At 41.8% G+C, this 21,785-nt stretch overlaps 1 protein-coding gene across 2 annotated transcripts in view; it reads right to left on the bottom strand.

The window, feature by feature from the left end:
* Window positions 1-21,785, bottom strand: part of SLC16A7 (solute carrier family 16 member 7) — a 142,966-nt gene that overhangs the window by 62,249 nt on the left and 58,932 nt on the right. The window lies entirely within an intron of this gene.

The following is a 21,785-nucleotide window of genomic DNA, read 5'->3' on the forward strand; positions in this document are numbered from 1 at the left end:
ATAACATCTGCTCAAAGTCTACAAGTCTTTGGGAAATAATACAAAGTAACAAATTGCCAAAAAATGTTTTTATTAAACTGAATGCTGTTTGAAATCTTTCACTTTTACTATATGAAAATGTTTTTTTAAAGTTTCAAATCAGATTTAAATTCTCTGTGTATCCATCATAAGAGTTTTAAAAAGTTATGATTTTATGATGTATTTGTTAGCATACTTTGATGTACACTGTAACTTATAAGAATACAGTTCTTTCAGCTGCACATTACAGAACTTGACTGTAATACTTTGCTTTTCTTACATACACAGAATTCCTACTGATGTTAGAGTGAGATCTGAACATGTATAGGTAGCAGATTCTTAAAGTCAATAACTGCTGTGAGGATATGAGAGCAGAGTTTTTTACGAAGAGAATAAAATGTCTCTCAAACTTTTAACAACTAATAATTTTCTATTGTAGAAAGCTTCAAAAGTCAAATCTTACAGATATACCACTTCATGTTCCTCTTATGGGAGGGATAATAAGTGCAACCAGCAAACACTATGGAGCCCAAGAATTAATGGGAAAATCAAATCAACCCCTGTTGAACCCTATCTAATTAAGGTTTATACTTTGCTCATCCGTATCTGAACACCAAGACAATCCACATACTGCTTAGAAATCAACTAGTGTCAGTGGACAACATGTTGGATAGAGTGTCTGCTGCCCAGTCCTGCTATCCTCCCACCATGGCATCTCCCAACTCTAAAAACATGGAGCACCAGTCATTCATTGTTTACGTCTATGCATTTCCAGAACATTTAGAGAGCATGCAATAAAGCTTTCACCCTCCACTTCTGTTCCTTTTTGGGCATTTCAGCTCTGTTTTAAGCTTAAGTGATCACCTCTATACCATCAACCAAAGTTACGGACCCAGAATTATGTGTAGGTTTCCATTATGCATACTTTTGCCAGTGGATCTCCATGTGATTTTTTTCCATGCCACTTAAAGAATGCTCAGATTTCTCATAGCAAATTGTATCAGTAGTGGCAGTGATATGATTACCTTTAGCAAAATGTAAAAAAATGAACTGTGTTAGCTTAAATTAATCTCTCTGGAGTGTGCTTTGAGTACTCTCATAGTAAAGTGCATCTAACAAGGCATACAATATATGTTAGAAAACAAGCATAGGGTTGTCTTTAAGATTATCTATTACCAGCCTAGTCCATACATAAAGTCACTGCACTCCAAGATTCTCCAAGATGATTGTAAACATCACCTCCGTAATAACAGACCTCTATGGGCTAAATCAAATAAAAATACTTTTGGCTCCTATGCAAAGTTGGAAAAGCCCAAATAATTTGGCTTTTGCATCACATCAGACATGCCTGGTTTTGTCAGGAATAGGTATCTGTCGCAGACATACAGCACATAATAGATATAAAGTACAAGACATGACCTTGGACCTTATTCTGATTTCACTTATCCTGTTTTACTTTCCTGTGACTCCACTAAGTTACACTGGGGTGAGAGGAGAATCAGGTCCTTTATCTGAAAGAAATAAAGGGTATGTCTACACGATGAAATTAGGTTGATTTAATACGTCAATTTTTTTAGAAATTGATTTCATACAGTCGATTGTGTGTGTTCCCACTTAACACCATTAAGTCGGCGGAGTGCATCCACAGTACCAAGGCTAGCGTCAACTTTCGAAGCGTTGCACTGTGGATAGCTATCCTACAGTTCCCGCAGTCTCCACACACCCCCATTAGAATTCTGGGTTAAGCTCCCAATGCCTGATGGGGCAAAAACATTGTCGTAGGTGATTCTGGGTACATGTCATCAGCCCCTCCGCCCCCCATGAAAGCAATGGCAAAAAATCTTTTCTCGCCATTTTTCCTGGGTTACCCGTGCAGACGACATACCACGGCAAGCATGGAGCCCGCTCAGCTCACTGTCACCATACATCTCTTGGGTGCTGCTGGCAGATGTGGTACTGCAATGCTACACAGCGGCAGCTCCTTGCCCTTGCAAGTTAGCAAAGATAGTTAGCAGCCGTATTGTACTATTTGCTGCTGTCTCCTGGTTCCTCCTGGCCAGCCTTGGTGAGGTGGTCGGGGGCGCATGGGCAGACATGGATGCTCCTGGCCAGTCTTGGTGAGGTCAGTCAGGGGCACCTGGACATAAATGGGAGTGACTCCAGGTCATTCCCTTCTTTAAGTTTTGTCTAATGGAGATTCAGTCCTGCCTGGAATATCAGGCAAGCCTACCAAAGAACCAGAGTGGCAAACGGCCACTCCGGGTCAGAGCTCCAGACATCCCGCTTCTATGATGAGCTGCATGTCATTCTAGGGGGTGCCCCTACAACTACCCCACCACTGGGCTTCCCTCCTTCCCCACCCCTCCCAGGTTACCTTGGCAGTTATCCCCCCATTTGTGTGATGAATTAATAAAGAATGCATGAATCTGAAACAATGACTTTATTGTCTCTGCAAGCGAAGATCAAAGGGGGGAGGGGAAGGGGAGGGCGGTTGGCTTACAGGGAAGTTGAGTGAACCAAGGGGGCGGGTTTTCATCAAGGAGAAACAAACAGAACTTTCACACCATAGCCTGGCCAGTCATGAAACTGGTTTTCAAAGCTTCTCTGATGCGCAGCGCTTCCTGCTGCGCTCTTCTAACCGCCCTAGTGTCTGGCTGCCCTTAATCATTTTGTCTTTTAGAATGGAGTTCTGATAGCACGGATTTGTCTCCCCATACAGCGATCAGATCCAGTACCTCCCATTTGGTCCATGCTGGAGCTCTTTTGCGATTCTGGGACTCCATGCTCACCTGTGCTGTGATGAGCTTTGCATGGTCACCTGTACTGATCAGCTCACCACGGTGGCCAAATAGGAAATGAAATTCAAAAGTTCGCGGGTCTTTTCCTGTCTACCTGGCCAGTGCATCTGAGTTGAGAGTTCTGTCCAGATTGGTCACAATGGAGCACTCTGGGATAGCTCCCAGAGGCCAATTGCGTCCACACTACCCCAAATTTGACCCAGCAGGGTCGATTTCAGCGCTAATCCCCTCATCGGGGAGAAGTACAGAAATTGATTTTAAGAGCCCTTTAAGTCAACAAAAATGGCTTTTTCATGTGGACGGATGCAGGCTTAAATTGATCTAATGCTGCTAAATTCGACTTAAACTCTACTGTAGACCAGGGCAAAGAATCTGGACAATGGGGACAAAGAGTTTTTTCTGACTGCATAGATTGCTAGCTGATGTTTAATTTCAGCAAAGTACTTAAGCCCATGATTAAGTCCCTTGCTGAATCAGGGTCTGAAATGCTAAAACTAAAAAAAAAACATTTCCCCTGGCCATCCAAAAGACATGCTGATTTATTAATTCCGCTTCTAAGCATTCAGAAAACAAACTCAATTTAGCATGAAATACACTATTTCATTCCTATAGGTGCCAGCTGAGGGTATACTACAGGGTAATTGAAGAGATTCCTACCTGCTACTGATCACAATTTCCTAGTTCTGCTGACAAACTTTTTGGACACATCCTACAAATACACATTTAAAAAATTTAGACATGAATCTATTTTCCTATATTTCATCAGTTTGAACTGAAGATATTTCAGATTCATGTATCAAAATTTTAACCCCATTAAAATTATACCAATGCAGTCTATACAACATCAGCTTTTAAGTCCATAATGTAACATAGTTTAAAGTGCTAATAAACTGAGTAAGTCCTCCATTTTATTTATATATATATAATATACACACACCTGTTTAAAAATCACTACAATCACATCACTGAGGAAAAAGTTGAACAAATATAGTTTTTGAACCCTACAAAAACATAAACCCCCAGGAAATTCACCCCTTGCATAGGCTTTTCCACCAGGTGCTGGGCTGGCTCTGCTTGTTCTTTGCCCTCATGGGCCAGGACCTGATTATGCTAAGCACAATTATCTAGATTTCACTTTGCTTACTGGAATCTAATTTCTGGCCACTAAGAAAATCAACTGGGTAAATGTTCAGTCCATCTCTGTGGATGGTTCAGTGTCAAAGGTTAGTACCAGTGAATGCCACTGAAAGAAAGAAAGAAAAAGAAAATATTGCAGTAACGAGGTCAGACTAAGGCCAATATCTAGAGATAAATAATAAATCTTGATATCATGCCCCGCGGCTTTTGGTCAGCCATGACCAACATGTTCAGATTGTTCTTCTCCCAGTACTTTATTAATATTCTGCAGTTGCCCACTGCCCAAATGAACCATCAAGAGCTTGTCAAGAAATAGTCTGAAAAGGTTTGTCTTTCTCAGATTTACAGAACCTCTACTTTTAGGTGAGTTGCAGTTTTGCTTTTGTGTGTATCTAACAGTAAATGTTTTTAGGTTTGGGAGGTTTTTTTTAAACCAAAGTAGGCTTGCAACTTCTTTGTGCTTGATTACGTAGCCATTCATCTGTGATGGAAAGAACTTGGGACATGAAAAATCTGCCTTTAAGGTAAAATAACATTAATTCTTGGTATGTGTCCAGTGCTTTCCAAACCTGTAGGATGAGCCAAGGATAACAAAGGGCTTTGCAAAAATGTGTGCATTAAGCTTCACAGTACCTCGTGAAACCGTTGAACATTATTATCCCTTTTACAGATGGGGAAACTAATGTACAGAGAGGTTAAACAACTTGCCCAAGTCTCACAATAAATCAGTGGCAGAGTAGGGATAAGGATCAGTGTCTAAGTGAAGTATGTGGTAAGGGTGTAGTTTTCATAAGTACCTAGATAATTTAGGAACCCAAATCCCATTGATTTGTACAGGGGTCTGCCGGCATGGATTAAATTGTAGAATTGGGGCCCAAGTCAAAAAGAAATTTGAGGTTTAGTGATTTGAATAATCTATATGATATACCTTAATCCCAAACTCATTCATCACTAGGCATGTCTACTAAATTTAAAATCAATGGTTTGCTGGTCACACCAGTTCAGAAGAATGGACTACACAGGAATTACACTTTCTTCAATACAGAGGAAAATTGTCTTGTTTAAACACTGCAGAAATTACAGTTTTCTAATATTTTTATAAACTGTTATTTACTGGGCTTTGGGTAATTTTTTGTTATGGCAGGAGTCACCAGATGGGATAGTCAGGCATACTTGTGCACGTTCTTTTTATTACCCCGTGAACACTGTTCAGTCTTTGAAGAAATGTTGTAATGCAAGCAGCAGGAGAATTTGTACTCTGTCTTAATCTTTATAAATACAGCCAATTCTAGGGGCAGAGTTACTTACTGGGCATTGCAGTGTGTTTTGGCAAAGATTCCTTAAAGAAGATAAGTGTTTGTGTAACCCACACACCTTCCGGGAGTAGTGTTCTGTCCAATCTAGTGGCACCGAGATCACTTAGAGAGAGAGATAAAATTAGTCTGCTCTACAGCTTTAGCTAGCAGCCAGTTGGCTTCTCGCTCATGCACTAAGCTCGAAAGGCCCCAGGTTCAGTCCTGCCCAACAGCTGGGGTTTGTCAGCATTGCAAGTGGCAGCTATTCTGGGATTTCAACTGGGAAGTCTCTGAAACTCAGGATATGCTTCCTCAGCTAGGGGAAGTATGTGACCCACAAACAGGGGTGAAAGTGGGCCAGTACAGCATACTAGTAAGAAGCTGTACGCAGCTGACGTTAAAGTGCTGCCATGGCAAAGAACCCTCCTTAAAGTGCTGCAGCAGCACTTTAATGTCACTGCCCCTTTTGCCTCCCACCCCGGTTGGTGGCCCTGCTGATAGGGACTCTGTGGCAGGGTTACTGATGGGGTGGGGGAGGGGCAGCTGCCCTGAGGTCAGCAATTTAAATCGCTGCCGGAGCGGGCCAGGCAGCGCAGATGGGCTGGCTGGGGGAGGCTGACCCCTAGCCCCGCCCCTTCTGCCTGAGGCCCTGCCCCTTCTGCCCGAGGCCCAGAGCTGGGCCCCCATACCAGTAAATGTTTAATATTACTTTCACCCCTGCCCACATACCTCCTGGGTGTGGTGTTCTGTCCCATCTAGTGGCACCGAGACCACTTAGAGAGATAAAATGAGTCTAAAATGAGTTGGCTTCTAACTCATGCAGTAGAGTCTCCTGCACTAAACTCCGGAAGTCCCAGTGTCGATCCTGCCTGCCGATGACCAGGATCTGTCAGCATTACACTTACATACAGTTTGACCACTTCTTTTTAAGGACTAAGGTATATAATGTAAATAAAACAAGTTACACTAAAAAAAATACCCAGACTTTGCTTAAACGATTTTCCCTCCAATGGGGAAACGAATTTGCAAGGTACCAAATTATGGCTGACTGTATTATGCCCTTTTCATAAGGATGAAGTGTTCTACTAAAGGTGCTTTAAATACAGAAATATACTTTGTTGAAGAAGATCAAGGAAGTAATATAAAGAGAGAATGACTGTACACATATTAATTAAACAGGCACCCATCCCACACTGTGAACACCTATAGGCAATTTATTTTATGCAATAAATATGGTAATAGACTGCTCACTCTGGTGCAATAACTATACAAATATGCCCCAGCAGGCTTTGTAGTTAAATAAGACTCCCCCCATCCACTCAAAGCAGATATAATAATAAAGCTTCTCTGCTCTGCAGCCCACCCCCTCCACAAATGAGTGCAAGAAAGATGAGCTATGTCTCATGCCTAGAGTGTTAATAAAGTCAAGCTTTAGAAGACCAATGTGGGGGGGACAAGTTCCGAAGCCAAAAAAAATTCTGCTTAAAGAGCTTGTCAGTTTGATGCTGGGATGTGCTGATGCTGAGTCCCAGCACACACTGAATATAAGGGAAGAACCTAGTTTAGTGAGCTAAACAATGATAATTTCAGATGTAAATCCACATGTCACTGGAAATATTTGGATGAATGCACTTAGGGTGATATTCACCCATGTTCAGGCAACCAGCACAAGGCCTAGGTATCATTTAAATCCTATTCCCCATTTAAGACTTCAAAAAAGGATTTATGTGAATGCCAACCTTTACACTTGCCTTATGCATGTGGGTGAACCCAGAGAGCATGACTCAAATACCACTTACATCAGTGTAAGGCCCTGGTTCAACAAAGCACTTACTCACATATTTAACTTTAAGCATGTGCTTAAGTCCATCCTCTGACATGTCATTCCATATTCTCTATGAAAATATGCTTATGATATGAATATGACATAACTGAGATACGCTTTATGCAAGATGGCTCATGTGAGATATCATTGGAAAGTTTATGATTTACTGAATGTGATTATCCAATTTATATACCTGTATCATTTCTGTATCTGAAGTAGGAATATTGACTATGTATCTGTATTTCAACTATGTTACTTTGGGTGACATCCATGACTAACACTTCAGGTACAACAATGGAAAAGCCAGACAGGGCAGATGGCCCATCAATGAGGACAATAGACTGAAAAGCTTGGCCTTCCTGTGGACGCTCCATACTGTCACTGGCTCATAGTCGCTGTGATCCTACAGAGTCAGATGGTCTTGTCATCTGATACTAAAACATTATCTGGGACTTCTTGTAACTTTCCACTGTAAGGGAAGGGGGTGCAAGTTTGGGAAACAAAGGATTCCCACCTCATGTAAATCCTATTTAAGGGTGGGGAGGAAGGCAACAGGACTCCTCCTCTCCATGGCTGTCTGCCCAAGAAGAAATTCTGCAAAAGCCATCTGAAGGGAAGGCCGGGGGGAATCCAGTCTAAGACAGGGGTCCAGTCTGAAATGGAATATAACTGGAACTTTGAACCACAGAAACTTTGCAACTTGCCTGCAACAATATCTAGGGTGAGAAATACTATTTGTAACCAATTTCTTTAGCAAAACTGGCTTAATTTGCGTGTTTGATTTCATTTGCTTAGTAATCTGCTTTGTTTCTTTTACCACTTAAAATTTGCCTTTTATAGTTAATAAAATTGGTTCTATTTATTATTAAACTCAGTTTCTGTAATTTCTAACTGGGGGTGGGGGCAAGAAGTGTGCACACCTCTCTCCACATTGAGGGAGGGGACAAATTTTGTAATATATCTTTGGGTCTGCACTCAGCAGGAGGTGGACATCTGAGTGCTGGAGCAAGTCCTTAAACTGAGTCTTCCCAGAGCTGATCTGCAGCTGGGTGTGGCACTGCCTGTGTGTGTGTGTTAGAGGAGGCTTTAATAGCCTGGCACAGCAAGACAGGTAAAAGGGGGCCCATGATGGCAGAACAGGTAGACTCAGTGGTATCTCAGCACATCAGGTGGCTTCCCAAGGGGTCCACCCCATCACACATCCCTTTTCAGCAAATCATATAAGCAAGTGCTTATGTGCTTAGTAGGACTGAGGCCAAATCTGAAGCAGCTATATAGAAATCAGTATTGTTATACCAGTGTAAGTAGGATGGCCAAGTATCTGGTTTTTGATCAGAATATCAGGTTGAAAAGGGACCCTGGCAGTTCCGGTTAGCACTGCTGACCAGGCCATTAAAAGTCCAGTTGGTGGCGCAGAAGAGCTAATGCAGGCTCCCTGCCTGCCCTAGCTCCATGCATCTCCTGGAAGCGGTGGCATGTTTCTCTGGCTCCTAGGTGCAGGGGTGGCCAGGGAGGTTCCGTGCACTGCTCCCGCCTCGAGCGCAGGCTCTGCAGCTTCCATTGGTCGGGAACTGCGGCCAATGGGAGCTGCAGGGGCGGTGCCTAAGGGAGAGAGCATGTGTGGAGCCCCCTGTCTGCCCCTGTGCTTAGGGGCCACAGGAACATACTGGCTGTTTCCAGGAGCCACATGAGGTAAGTGCTTCCCGGAGACCACACACCGTACCCCCCTCCCACACTCCAACCCCCTGTTCCAGCCTGAGCCCCTTCCTGCACCCCAAACCCCTCATCCCCAGACCCACCCCAGAGCCCACCCACCCCCAGCCAGAGCCCTCACTCCTCCCTGCAGCCCAACCCCTGCCCCAGCCCAGAGCCCTCTCCCATACTCCAAACCCCTCAGCCCAACCCCCCCCCAGCCCAGAGCCCCTTCCTGCACTCCAAACCCCTCATCCCCAGCCCCACACCAGAGCCCGCACCCCAGCCAGAGCCCTCACCCCCATACACACCCAACCCCCCTGTCCCAACCCCAAACCCCCTCCTGCACCCCAAACCCCTCATCCCTGGCACCATCCCAGAGCCCGTACCCCTAGCTGGAGCCCTCAGCCCCATCCTCTGCACCCCAATTCCCTGCCCCAGCCTGGAGCCCCCTCCCACACCCTGAAACCCTCATTTCTAGCCCTACCCCAGAGCCCACACCCCAAACACCTGCCCCAATCTGGTGAAAATGAGCGAGTGAGTGAGAGTGGGGGAGAGTGAGTGGTGGAAGGAGGGGGGATGGAGTGAGTTGGGACGGGGCCTCAGAGAAGGGGTGGGGTATCAGGGAAGGGGTGAGGCAGGGGCAGGGCAAGGGTGCTTGGTTTTGTGTGATTAGAAAGTTGGCAACACTGTGTAAGTGAGATCAAATTCTGGCCACAAAACTCAACTTTGTAAGTGACTTTAAGCTTTATTGAAATGTCCATATTCGTTTGGCAGCTACACCACAGTAAGTGACCCAAAGTTTCACCTCAGCTTATACTTGGGGAGATTCTTTAGGTCAGTCTCAGTCTCCTTTTTAGCTGTTTCATGGTTCTGTTAGGACTGATAACAATACCATAACACATCTTCTGGGACATTATATCAGCATATTTTGAAATTCTGTGACATGCCAGCAAAGAGTAGCACTGGAATGACTGTATGAGCATGAGGAGATCTTAGGTGAAATCCTGGCAGCATCAAAGAAAATGGGAGTTTTGCCATTGACTTCAGTGTGGCCAGGATTTCACCCATAATATCAAATTAAATTAAGAAGTGGACACAAGGGTCTCTGAACAAAGAAAAATGGAGGAAAAGTAAACCAGTGACCAACAATTAAGCAAGAAGGTTAGAAATTAAAGACACATTACTTCACTTAGTCAGTCTAATAGAATAATTTATTTATCTTTCCTCAACTAATTTAATTATTTTTCCTTGCATTTTGTTTTTACTTTTCTTCACCACACATCCAACAATGAAATGGTGCCATGTTGATTCAGTATTTGTGTTGAAGAGCTATCAGAGACACTTTCAAAAACTGTGTATCACTCATATTCATGGTTAGACTCAGCAGATTTGTGGTCACACACATTTAGCTGATTCACAAGAAGATATCAGTCTCTCTGTTAGAAGATCTCAATGACTTTCAGTCAGTGTCAGACAACTGAAATCTGTAATTGTTGTTTACAATGAATTAGAAAATTCTCAAGTATTAGACACTTCATCAAATAGATCAAATTTGGAAAATCATCTCTTTTGTTAATATACAAATGTAAAAGCTACACCAACCTTATAATATTATATTGCATTCAGGATTGGGGCTGTATTGTGCTAAGTGCAGTACAAACATCTATGAAGACATGGTGCTTGCAGGAATTCCATTTGAATTACCTCAAGAAAGTCATTCTGTAGCCTTAAACATGCAACACCACAACCAAGTCCGAGCGCATATATCTAAATGAAATGTAACTGGTTAAATTTGAAGAAATAATCAGTTTTGGCAATAAAAGTGATCAAGTCTGGTGACAGCCCTTTGCTAAAATTAATCGCTCTACTGGTTCTTCTGTTAAGTTTAACTTTTCCCTCTGAAATCTCTCTAGGCTTTGGAAAAATTCAAACCAGCCAGCCTTTCCACAACACTTGCTTTAATAAGAACAGCGAACGCACATTTTGCCGTTCAAACTGGAGGCTGTGTGCACTGCAAGGATACTGATCCACTTAGTCTGTTTTTAACCATTCCTGCCATCCCTTAAATTCTATCATTACTCCTGAGCCATTATCTATAATTGTTACTAGCAGCTTGACATCTCAACTGTAAGAGTCTCTAGAACCCACTGTTTGTACCTAACATTTTAACACTTCACAGACCAGTTCAGCATCTGTAACAATGGCCAGTTGCATACAATTATTTTTGTATGCACTTGGATTTGGGAGGATGAGAGGATGTTTCCATGGCATTTCAACATTATATAATAGGTAGAGCTAAGGTTTCAAAGCAGTGTTGGAGTTACCTACACAGCTCTGGTACATTGCTTGAAACATTTATTACATGATCTCTTGAAAGAAATAGATTGACTTTGTATGATCAGTAGTAACAGATGATCATTTCAATACCATTCTCCTAATATTAAGGACTGAGAAAAACTATGGATAATAACAAAAACTACTCTATTCTTTGACAGCGCTATTGGATAAAACTTTCCTGAACCACAACATTCATGTTTCAAACTTCATGATTCTTACATAAATCCATGATTTTGAAATTGGTAATATTTATTTTCTATTAAAAAGTATTAATATCTATCTATCCATTTAATATTTGTGCTTATGAAGAAGCAAGAGAATCTGATTCTAGTTATACTAGTGGATATCTCAAAAAAAATCATTACAGCTATTCTATACTTACACCAACATAACTGAGATTAGAATCCAGCCCATTGTCTCTTTTGTTTTCTTATCAAAAACTGATGATTGAACAAACTTCCTGTGCATTAACCTACCAAAGGCCTAGATCCTCACCTGAAGGCATCAGTCTCTGAATTAAGAAAGCCTTTTTTCTTCCCACTCATTTACTAATACTCTAATAATAGACACTAATGTGTAATATCTAAGTTTCAGTGACAACTCATCATATTGTGTAATAAGATGTAAATTGAGACAGAATCGCTCTCTTAGGACATCTGATTGGACTCAAATTATAGTCTGAGGCTGAAAACCAGCTCCAAAGTATAGAACCTTACACAGTGGTCACCTTCAAACCTTTCTACCAGTTTGAAAGTTGTTGTTCATTTCCTGTACTTATAGTAGTAGAAACCAGTAGAAATGGTAAGAACTTCTAAAGTGGTAGAAACTTTCTAAGTGTGCCCTGGAAAAACCCATTGAATTATTTACCTTACAATAAAAGGAATTGACATTAATGCTAGATTACACAGAAGAGAAGGCAAGTAGTAAAGGTTTAAAGAAACAGGAAAAAAACTTGTATAGAAACTTACAAAAGGGGAAACTAGGCTTGAAAAATAAATTACTTGGGAGTTACTTAAACTAAGGTGGGAGAAAGCCCTTCAGTCATATGTGTTCAGTCTGAAAAAATTCAAATGACATTGATCAGAAGAGAAAAAATTTCTGGATTGTGTATATTTTGTAAGATCAGAAAAATGTAAGAGAGTGAGCCCATTTATTGATATGAAAACTAGAATTAAAATGACATAGATAATTTGAGCTGAAAAATCAAACCAATATAAATCTATCAAGAGAGGACAAATATGTTGTTCCCTTTACCAGTAAAGGTTACATTATGAACTACTGAATTCAAAACACATTGAGATCATCTGAGAATTACAATACTATATTATTACAGTAAATAGAATGGGTATTTCAAACATATGTCTTGACTTGATATTAGTGGAGGTAGGAAATATTGCTTACATTAAAAAAGGATAAGAGAACTGAACTGATGTGGCCTCAGAATCATAAAAAAAATATTAAAACTCAAACACATTTCATTACAGGAGTGGGAGATGTTTGACTCAAACGGAATGTTTTCTCAAGATAAAGGCCAGTTAATATAATATCTGCTTATGACATGTTGCCATTTTTTTTTTAATCTTCTGCCTGGCCATTGTGAAGTCTGCCAACCATGTAACACCATGGTGGACTTGCTGTTTATGTCCAGCCCATTTAATTTTTAATCTCTGTCATGTCTGTACTTATGTTTCAATATTTCTTAACTGAGTTATATAATGGTAAAGAACTGACTTCATTTGCATGGTGTGTTACCTGGAACTGGTAGCTGAATAAAAGAACATTTAAGTATATGCAAAAATGTTTGTTTTTCTATTTGAACCATGACAATAAAAGAATTCACTTGAAGTATGCACCAAAACTAACATAAATTGGGGCAATGACAAGGCTTTAGCATAAACAAATACAAGGAAGGAAGAATGTATGATTGTGTTTGAGTTCCATAGGAGGAGGGAGGATGTTTAATTACAAACTTACTATGTACTTTGTCCAAGTGTTAATGAGCTGACGCAGTGATATATATACAAACTAACTTTAAAGGACAAGATGGTTTAATCAAATGCTAATGTGTATTTTGCCACCCATTGTAAAAAACTGGACCTGGAGAGATCAAAAACTTCCCTTTTCTTTAATGGAGGAAGTTAGTACTAACACAGGACACATCCTCCTATGAGCATATCACATTGCTATATCTCTCACAGTCATGGAGAGGCCTGACATTTCTACAATGGTACAGACAAGATAATCTTTGGATGTTCTGTAACAAAGTTTAGAGCCTACGTAAAGATTCTTATCAGGTTATTTATGTAGGCACATATCAATTTACATTCCTTTTCTACTTTTTCTTTTTTTTTTTCTGTAATTTGCTATAGCCTCATGGGATGCGGAGGAAAGTGATGCAGAGAAAGTCTACATGCCATGCTACGGTTGTGGTGTTCCTCTAAAGCAGTGCCACTGAATAGCTGAGGAGCCCAAGAAGGTCCAGACCAACCCACTAAAGTATACAAAAGGAATGTTACATAATTCCAGAGTGGGACCCTCCCAGGCCAACTCACATGCACTGAACACAATAAATGTTTAGGGTATGGTGGAGAATCTGGGCTTTAACCCCAAATCTTAAGGAAACATGCCTTTAAATTATTTACTTCCCTGAATCCCCATTTTCACCCCTCAAGAGATATTTCTACCAGGCCTGGCACTATTCAGTGATCAACCTCCAATGCCCAAATTCCACAATAAAAACAAAGAAACAAAAATATGCATTAGTTCAGGGGTCCCCAACGTGATGCCTTCAAGTGCCAGGGCACCCACCGGGGCATCTAAGTGCGCCCACCTACTGGCTGGCGGACGAGCATCCTTCAAAATGCTGCCGAAATTTGGTGGCATTTCGGCGGCGCTGCCTCTGGATGACGCTGCTTGTCAGCGGCATTTCAGCGGATGCTCGTCCGCCACCACGGTCCTCTGTGGCTCATCATCTGGTGCCCGTCAGACGAAAAAGGTTGGGGACCACTGCATTAGTTCAAGGTATCTTTCTATATTTCTCCATCATCAGAGGAAAAGCTTTAGACTCCAGATTATTTTTCTGTCAAGTGTGATAACATATAACAGGTGTCGGCAACCTCTGGCACGCAGCTCGCCAGGGTAAGCACCTTGGCAGGCTGGGCCAGTTTGTTTACCTGCCACATTGGCAGGTTCGGCGGACCGCGGCTCCCACTGGCCGTGGTTCGCCGTCCCAGGCCAAAGGGGGCGGCGGGAAGCAGCGTGGGTGAGAGATGTGCTGGCTGCGGCTTCCCGCCACCCCCATTGGCCTGGGATGGCTTACCCTGGAGAGCCGCATGCCAGAGGTTGCCGACCCCTGACATATAACAAAACAAGTGTTTTCCATCATTACTAGAAAATATAGATCAAAACAATTCAAATCACAAAAATCCAATATAATATCTGTAATGGGAAATGAAATACATTTTGCTTTTTTCTATATAGTAAGCTTGGCAGGGACAGAAATATAAAGACACTCATAGTATTTCTATGATACCAATTAGCAAAAGGACACAGTAAAAATATTTGCACAGGAAACTAGGTAAATCATGTTTACCTGGAAGCTTAATAAATCAAGAGTAAACTCTGTTGAATGTAGGACATTGAGAACATCAATCTGAACAATGACTCTCCTGTCAGTTTCAGGATAGAAGTTTAATCAATTCAGTAGCAAAAAATCATGAGTCATGCTTTTCTCAAGTGACATATAGATACATATAGAGAGTAGACTGCTGTCATAGAGTCTTTATAATTCCTATTGAAGGTCAGCTTATACATAAAAACAAGATTTTATCAGAATGTTTTTATACATGACATTTTGCATAATATTTTAAAACATGCAAAATACATTATACATGTATATATCTTGTGTGTATGAACTAGATAGACAGAAAGGCTGCAATAGAGGTTTATAATAGAAGATCTTTTGCATTTGCAAGTACCTGACAATGCAATGCAATACAATGCTGGAATCACACTTTGAGAGCATCATTTTCCACTAAAGGTCACTCTTTCATTCCACAAAACAATAATAGATTTCTACATATACAAAAATCTCAGCTCTAGAATATGTATGTATTATAATCTTTATAAATATATATTTGCCTTAAACATGCTGAAGGCTTAAACCATAATCCTGTAATGAGTGTGCATGGACTTCTGCTTCCACACTCAGCCCAACTGATCTCCATGGGACTCAGTGTGGGGGGATCTGTCTATGAGCACTCATGGCTCATGGACTGAACTCTTAGTAACATCTCCTAACAGGTCCAGGTGACTTTCTCAGTCAATAGTACAGCTCCAGCTGAAATAGCAGCAACCATCTTGGATAGTAGAATGTAAGTGAACATCTCTTCCATTTCCAGTTTCTGCCACTCACACACATTTTTAAATTTCATGTTTACTCAGAATGCTGCTGAGTACCCATCTTGGTCTTCCTGGAGGAAGTTTACAAATATTTTAATTTCTTTTATTTTTGCATTATTTTTCTTTTCTCTTGATATTTTGCTTCCTATAGCCTGAGTAACTTAAAAAAAAAGAAGCAGCAGAAAAGCACCACATCATCGAAGTCAGATGCGGAAAAGGGCTACTAAGTCACCACTCAATCTCCCAGCTAGTGTAGGATTCTTCCCTAGAGCACATTCATTAGTAGTTGGCCATGTTCTAGGACCCTACAGTGAGTTACAGGGCAACTCTACTGGCTCATGGCAGAAGCAGACCCAGTGGTTTTCATTAGTGAGCCAGACCAGGTTGTATTCCAGTTCAGGAGCCTAAAAGATTTTGTATGTCTCTCAGAATCACAAGAGACTTGAGTAGTTCCCAGAAGACCTCCTCTCTTGTCCCTTAGTCCATGCTGACTAAAAGAGATACACAAAACCATTTACACTCTTGGATTGGAGCTAATGAGTCTCCCCTGTTTTGGCAGATGAAGATGAAATTTTTGTCTAGTGAAAAACTTTGATATGTTAAACTGAACTGGTCACGTGACTGGTGATTAAAGACATGTGTGATGCAACAGAAGGGCTGCTGATTCTGACCATTTATGTTTTGTAACTTACTGTGTATTTAAATGTATGTCAAGAACACCCACAGCCTTGGATAGGTACCAATGTGTTCTAAAAGAAATTCCACACCCAACTGAAATAAATGAATAATTCCATGCAGGGTGCTAGAACTAGACATCTTATCACACACCGTTACATTGTCTAATAGCAGAGATATTCCTGGAAACATTTGATGGGCGACCACTGCTCACTATGCAAACACGATCATTTTATATGTCTATGTACTGTGAGTCTGATTTGAATCTTCCACGTATTGTGTATTTAAAGTACACAAACAGCTGGGCTATTTTTACTCTGAATTCAAGTTTGAGAATATTTTCCTATTATGAACAATGATAGAATTAAGTGAGGAGAATTGTGATCATGGGGTTGTTTTGCCTAGGTCAGTGAAATTTAAAGAGAGAGATGAGTTGGCAAATTTGTGTGTGAGTGAATGAGAGTGTGACTGAAGGAAACACAAGAGTGAATGAAATGATGGGACATGTAGTGCAAGATAGTGTGCAGAAATAGAAGGCTAGAAATCAGTATGAACAGAGACAAACTAGTTCAACGTTTGTCATGAGGAAAAGTATAATTATGTACATTATGGATAGGCTTGTGACTAGTCTCTATATAGTTGTGCAAGGTAAGGGGATATGCAGGATGCCTGTACTAAGCCTTCCCATTTATGAGTCTGCTGAGATGAGGGTAAAGGGAGAAAGTGTGGAGGGAGTCTTTGTACCCACCCAGTTCTCCTGCAAAGGAGATGGGCCATTAGTGCTGTTGTCCTCTCCAAGGCATAACAGAGATGTGGCCATGATCAAACTCCCTTGCACAACAGGAAGTGGTTGCAAGGCTGCCGTGTGTTGAAGTCAATGCTACATTTGTCATCCAGTATACCTCTGGAGGCATTATTTTGCAGTATTCAATTGGCTGCAGTCTCCACCTGTTATGCATCTGAACTATTGCTGTGAGCTTTTAAAGTGTGGCATACACTTACAGTATAATTCATGTTATCACCTGTAATAATTACCTATATTACCTGTAATTACACTGAACTAATATTGTTGAATCTTCCACTGAGTCAAGGAAAACTTCTTACTCTCTATCCTAAGCAGGGTTCCCAGATAAATAATTTCGTAGACTATTTTTACATGTATTTTTGTCTACTTTTATACTTGGCTTTTGTCTACAGCTTCTACCCTCCAGATATCCACAGTAAGAGCTTTCCTAATCTGACTTTTTTATGACCAAAACTACGATGGGTAAACAAAAAACCAACAGTCACATAATCAAAATGGCACATCTTTTCAACATTTAGTTCTGTAAGATTGGGGCGGGGGAAATCAATTAAAGTAAAACATGCAACTCCTTTGAGGCATGTGGGATAAAGCTAAGTGCAAGACAAAGCTGATCACCCAAAATTTTGATAAGCTCAAGATGAAAACTAACAGGTTTGCTCACAACTTTAGGTTGTAGTATGTAGATCTCAGCTACTTTGCCATGCCACTTCATAATTAAGTATCTCTAAAACTACAATAAAAGATCTCATTATGAAGATCTTTGATGATGTAAGGTAGGGAAGTTCTATTTTACACAGCTGGATAAATGAGGCACAGAGAGATTATGGGAGGTGGCTCTTATAAACAAGAACTATCAGCATAACCCATTGCTGTGGGCTGTTAAATTCCAGTTGGATAACCTAGCCATAGAAGGCTAAGTTGACTATTACAAGAGTCTTCAGTAATCCAATCAAACATTTTCAGTCACTCACTACAAGTTACTCCAGAGCAGCTGCACCACCCCCCAAGCCTGCCTCCAGCCCTGTCCTCTGCTGTACAGACCCGGACAGGAGACGCAGGCATGCAGCTGTGTCGAAGGGTTGGGGGTGGGTCTGGGGGTGGTACAGCCGCACTGGAGGAGCTGCATGTTCTTCTTCTTTCACTTCTGCAGCTCCCGGGAGAGCCTTGTGGTTCAGGGCTCTCCCAGAAACCGCAGTGGCAAAAGGAGAAGAACATGGGGCCACCGGGTCCAGAGCCGGCTTTAGGCCTATTCCACCAATTCCCCCGAATCAGGCCCCGCGCCTAAGAGGGCCCTGTGCTCAGTGAGAATCCCTTCCCTGGCTAGAGGCGCCCTTCTAATTTTTACTCACCTGGCGGTGCTCTGGGTCTTCAGCGGCACTTCGGCAGCGGGTCCTTCAGTGCCGCCGAAGACCTGGAGCGAGTGAAGGACCTGCCGCCAAAGACTTGGCGCACCAGCCGGTGAGTACAAGCCCTGTGTGTTTTTTAACATGTTATTTTAATTTTTTTAGTCATCCCTGCCGGGGCCCCATCGAAACTGTTCGAATTGGGCCCCGCACTTCCTAAAGCCGGCCCAGCGGGTAGCCCCTCGCCCGCAGCTCCTGTGGTGCAGCTGTACCTCCACCAGCCCTGTCCTCCAGCTGGGCTGCTGTACAGTCCCTGGACAGGAGATTTGGGCACGCAGATGCATCAAAGGGCTGGGGACAGTACAGTTGCGACGGAGAAGCTGCCGGTGTGGGGCTGCCGGGCAGTCCCACGTTCTGCTTCTACTGTGTCTTTTCAGTACACCATACCAGCTATAAATAGCTTACTGGTATTGCGTACTGGATCATACCGCCTTACTGCACCACTGATCTTATCTGCATTAATAGCATCTCCAAGGTTCATTATACTAGACATATTGCTTAATATAGTTAATCAAGAATTGCTTGACTTCCTAAAAAAGCATAACAGACATGTAATTATCTGCTGATTAACATGATTCAAAAGGAAAATATGTTTATGTTCTATTAGAAGAAAAATTACCTTTAATCACTCTTGAAAACCAAAGAAACCGGAGTAGGCCTTGAGACTCTTCGTATGACTAACATTCATGTAATATGGAAAGAATCTTGCAAAACGATAAATATGCCCTAGAAATAGCAGCGTTGTTTACTTGGACTAGACAGTCTGATTGTACTTGTGCTTCCTCCATAATTAGACAGGAAAATGATAAATTATAGTTAAATAGCCCAGATACACAACATATCTAAAAGCTTTCATAACAGAGATATTTGCACATCATCTCTATGAAGACCTTTAATTTGTCTATAAGCACAGCAAAGCATCTATTGATTTGCTCTAACTGACCATGCATACTTGCTCTAATGAGAAACTGTTCTTCCATATGCTACCATGTAACAGCAAAATCATTAACTGCCAATAAAGCACTTGAAATGGAGTGCCTTCTTTAAACAAAAGATAAGAAAAAATGGCTTTATGGCAGCTTTGCACCACAGGGACCCTACTACAACCACAGATGAGGACTTTATTAACAGTCAGAAAGAAATATATATTTCATCCAAACAAAACAATCTTAAAGAAGATGGTGGCTTTACTTTTATTATCTTAAAGTTTTCATTCAAATATTTTCTTTTATGGGACACTGCTAAGTAGGTAATATCAATTAATAGATTAACTGACAATGGATTTTTTGCTATTTCTTGATAATTATGCTGTTTAAATAGTTGAGTAAAAAAAAGCATATAGCACTGCTGAAGTATGTGTCTAAATTTCCGGTTGAGATCCCCAGTGCCTGATGGGGCAAAATCAGGACCCTGCTCAGCTCCATACCGCAATCGTGGATGTTTTACACCTAGTGATGAGGACGTGGACACAGAATTATTCAAACATTGAACGCCGATTTTGGGCCCGGAAAAAAGCACTGACTGGGGGGACCGCATTGTGACACCAGACAGCTACCGGTCAGTCGGAATCAATTTGGAGTTGGAAAATCTACTGTGGGGGCTGCTGTGATGCAAGTAAAAGCGATGGCTTTGCTGCAATGGGATTCCCTAAACTGGGGGGCGAGATGATGGAACCCATATCCCTATGGGATGGCCAGGAGGGTTTCTGATGCTCGCGTATTCAGAAAGCACTACTCTGTTTAAACGGCTGCAGCAAGGGACTTACTTCAGACCAGAAAAAAAAGTTTGGGGGGTTTGAAATGCCTGTCGCTAGCTTACTTATGCAAATAAAGTCACTCATTTAAAAAAGCATTATTTTTTTTTTTTTTTTATAAAGAAGGAGAGAAGGGTGTGTGCTGGGAGAGGAGAGGAGAGGATGGATGAAGCCTGGGTGAGGAGGCTAAGGAACATGTGAGGGGGGGTGGTGGTACAGGGCTGCAGCGGCTCCATGTCAGTTTGATCACGCAGCAGCCCCCAGAGTTTGCCCGCCACGCCTGATCTCCTCCTGCCCACACCTGATTTTTCCTCGGTCTTCCTGCCCCCGCCTCTCTCTCATCCTCCTGTCCCTCCTCCCCTCCTCTCCCCCATCCTCCTGTCCTCACCACTGGCCTGCCTCTCCTGTGATTTTCCCTCCACGCCCTCCACTCAGCAGATGAGCTTCATTCATTCCATTGAACAATGGTTATACTCTTTCACAGTGAAAGCACTATTCACCTTACATAGCACATGTGGGTTACAGATCTCACAGACACAGGTCAGGCATCAGGATCAGCTTGCATGCGGCCATGGTGGCCACTGGTGCAGGAAAGTGTTTTTAAGCTGCTGCATTCACGAACCAGTAGAAAAAATGCCACCCCCCCCTTAAATTCCTGATTTTTTTTTAGGTTATCCTGACGATATCACTTTGCTTGAGATAACAGGACAAGAGAAAGAGATAGCTCTTGAATGCCAGCAGTCTGATTACTTGCTACATGCATGGCATGGTAAAGTGTCCTACCACGTGGCAACAAGAACAAGCCGCCCCCCCCAGAACCTCAAAGGCATCCCAAGTCCTCAGGGCAAATCAATCATTAAAAAGGCTTGCTAAAAAAACACTGTGCTATCTCTGCAATAGTTGCTTGCGAGGGCTGGAGCACTGCGAGGTCTTCCTCTTCTTCTCTCTTTCTCTTCCCCTGCTGCATAATCCAGAGACATGGCAGAGATTAACCCCCCCACCTCACAGTCACTAAGGTACATCTATGACCTTGTTACCTGAGCACCTCACCATCATTAACGTATTAATGATGTAAGGTAGGAAAGCTCTATTTTATACAGCTGGATAAATGAAGCACATAGAGATAATGTAATTTGGCTGAGGTCACACTGGAAGCCTGTAGCAGAACAAAGAACTGAACACAGATCTATCAAATCCTAGATCTCCACCCTAATCACAAGCCCATCCTTTCTCTCACACATGTATGTTTCTATATGAAACTGATCAATGTATCACTAATGTGTACGTGTATCATTTTTCTCTTTTCACAGTCTTTTTCAAGTATTTTCCATTGTGTGTATGTTTTGAGATTCCTAATGAAATAATAATATTGATTTGAGCTCTGTGTTAATGTTGCTGTATTGTGATGAAATATGCATTTATTTGTGTTTGATACAAATACTGTGTCTATGTTTATCCTACTGCACATTTATGAGATCCTTAACTATGCTGCCTGTCAGGGGCCCATATCCAAGATGTTACGGAGGAATTGTCAAGGATCATCCGGCCCTCTGACTATTACTCCATGCTACTCATCCATGTGGGCACTAATGCTACTGCAAGATATGACCCTCAGCAGATCAGAAGTGACTACAGAGCTTTGG

This window comes from Mauremys reevesii, linkage group 1, assembly GCF_016161935.1.
Source record: "Mauremys reevesii isolate NIE-2019 linkage group 1, ASM1616193v1, whole genome shotgun sequence".
Lineage (NCBI taxonomy): Eukaryota > Metazoa > Chordata > Testudines > Geoemydidae > Mauremys > Mauremys reevesii.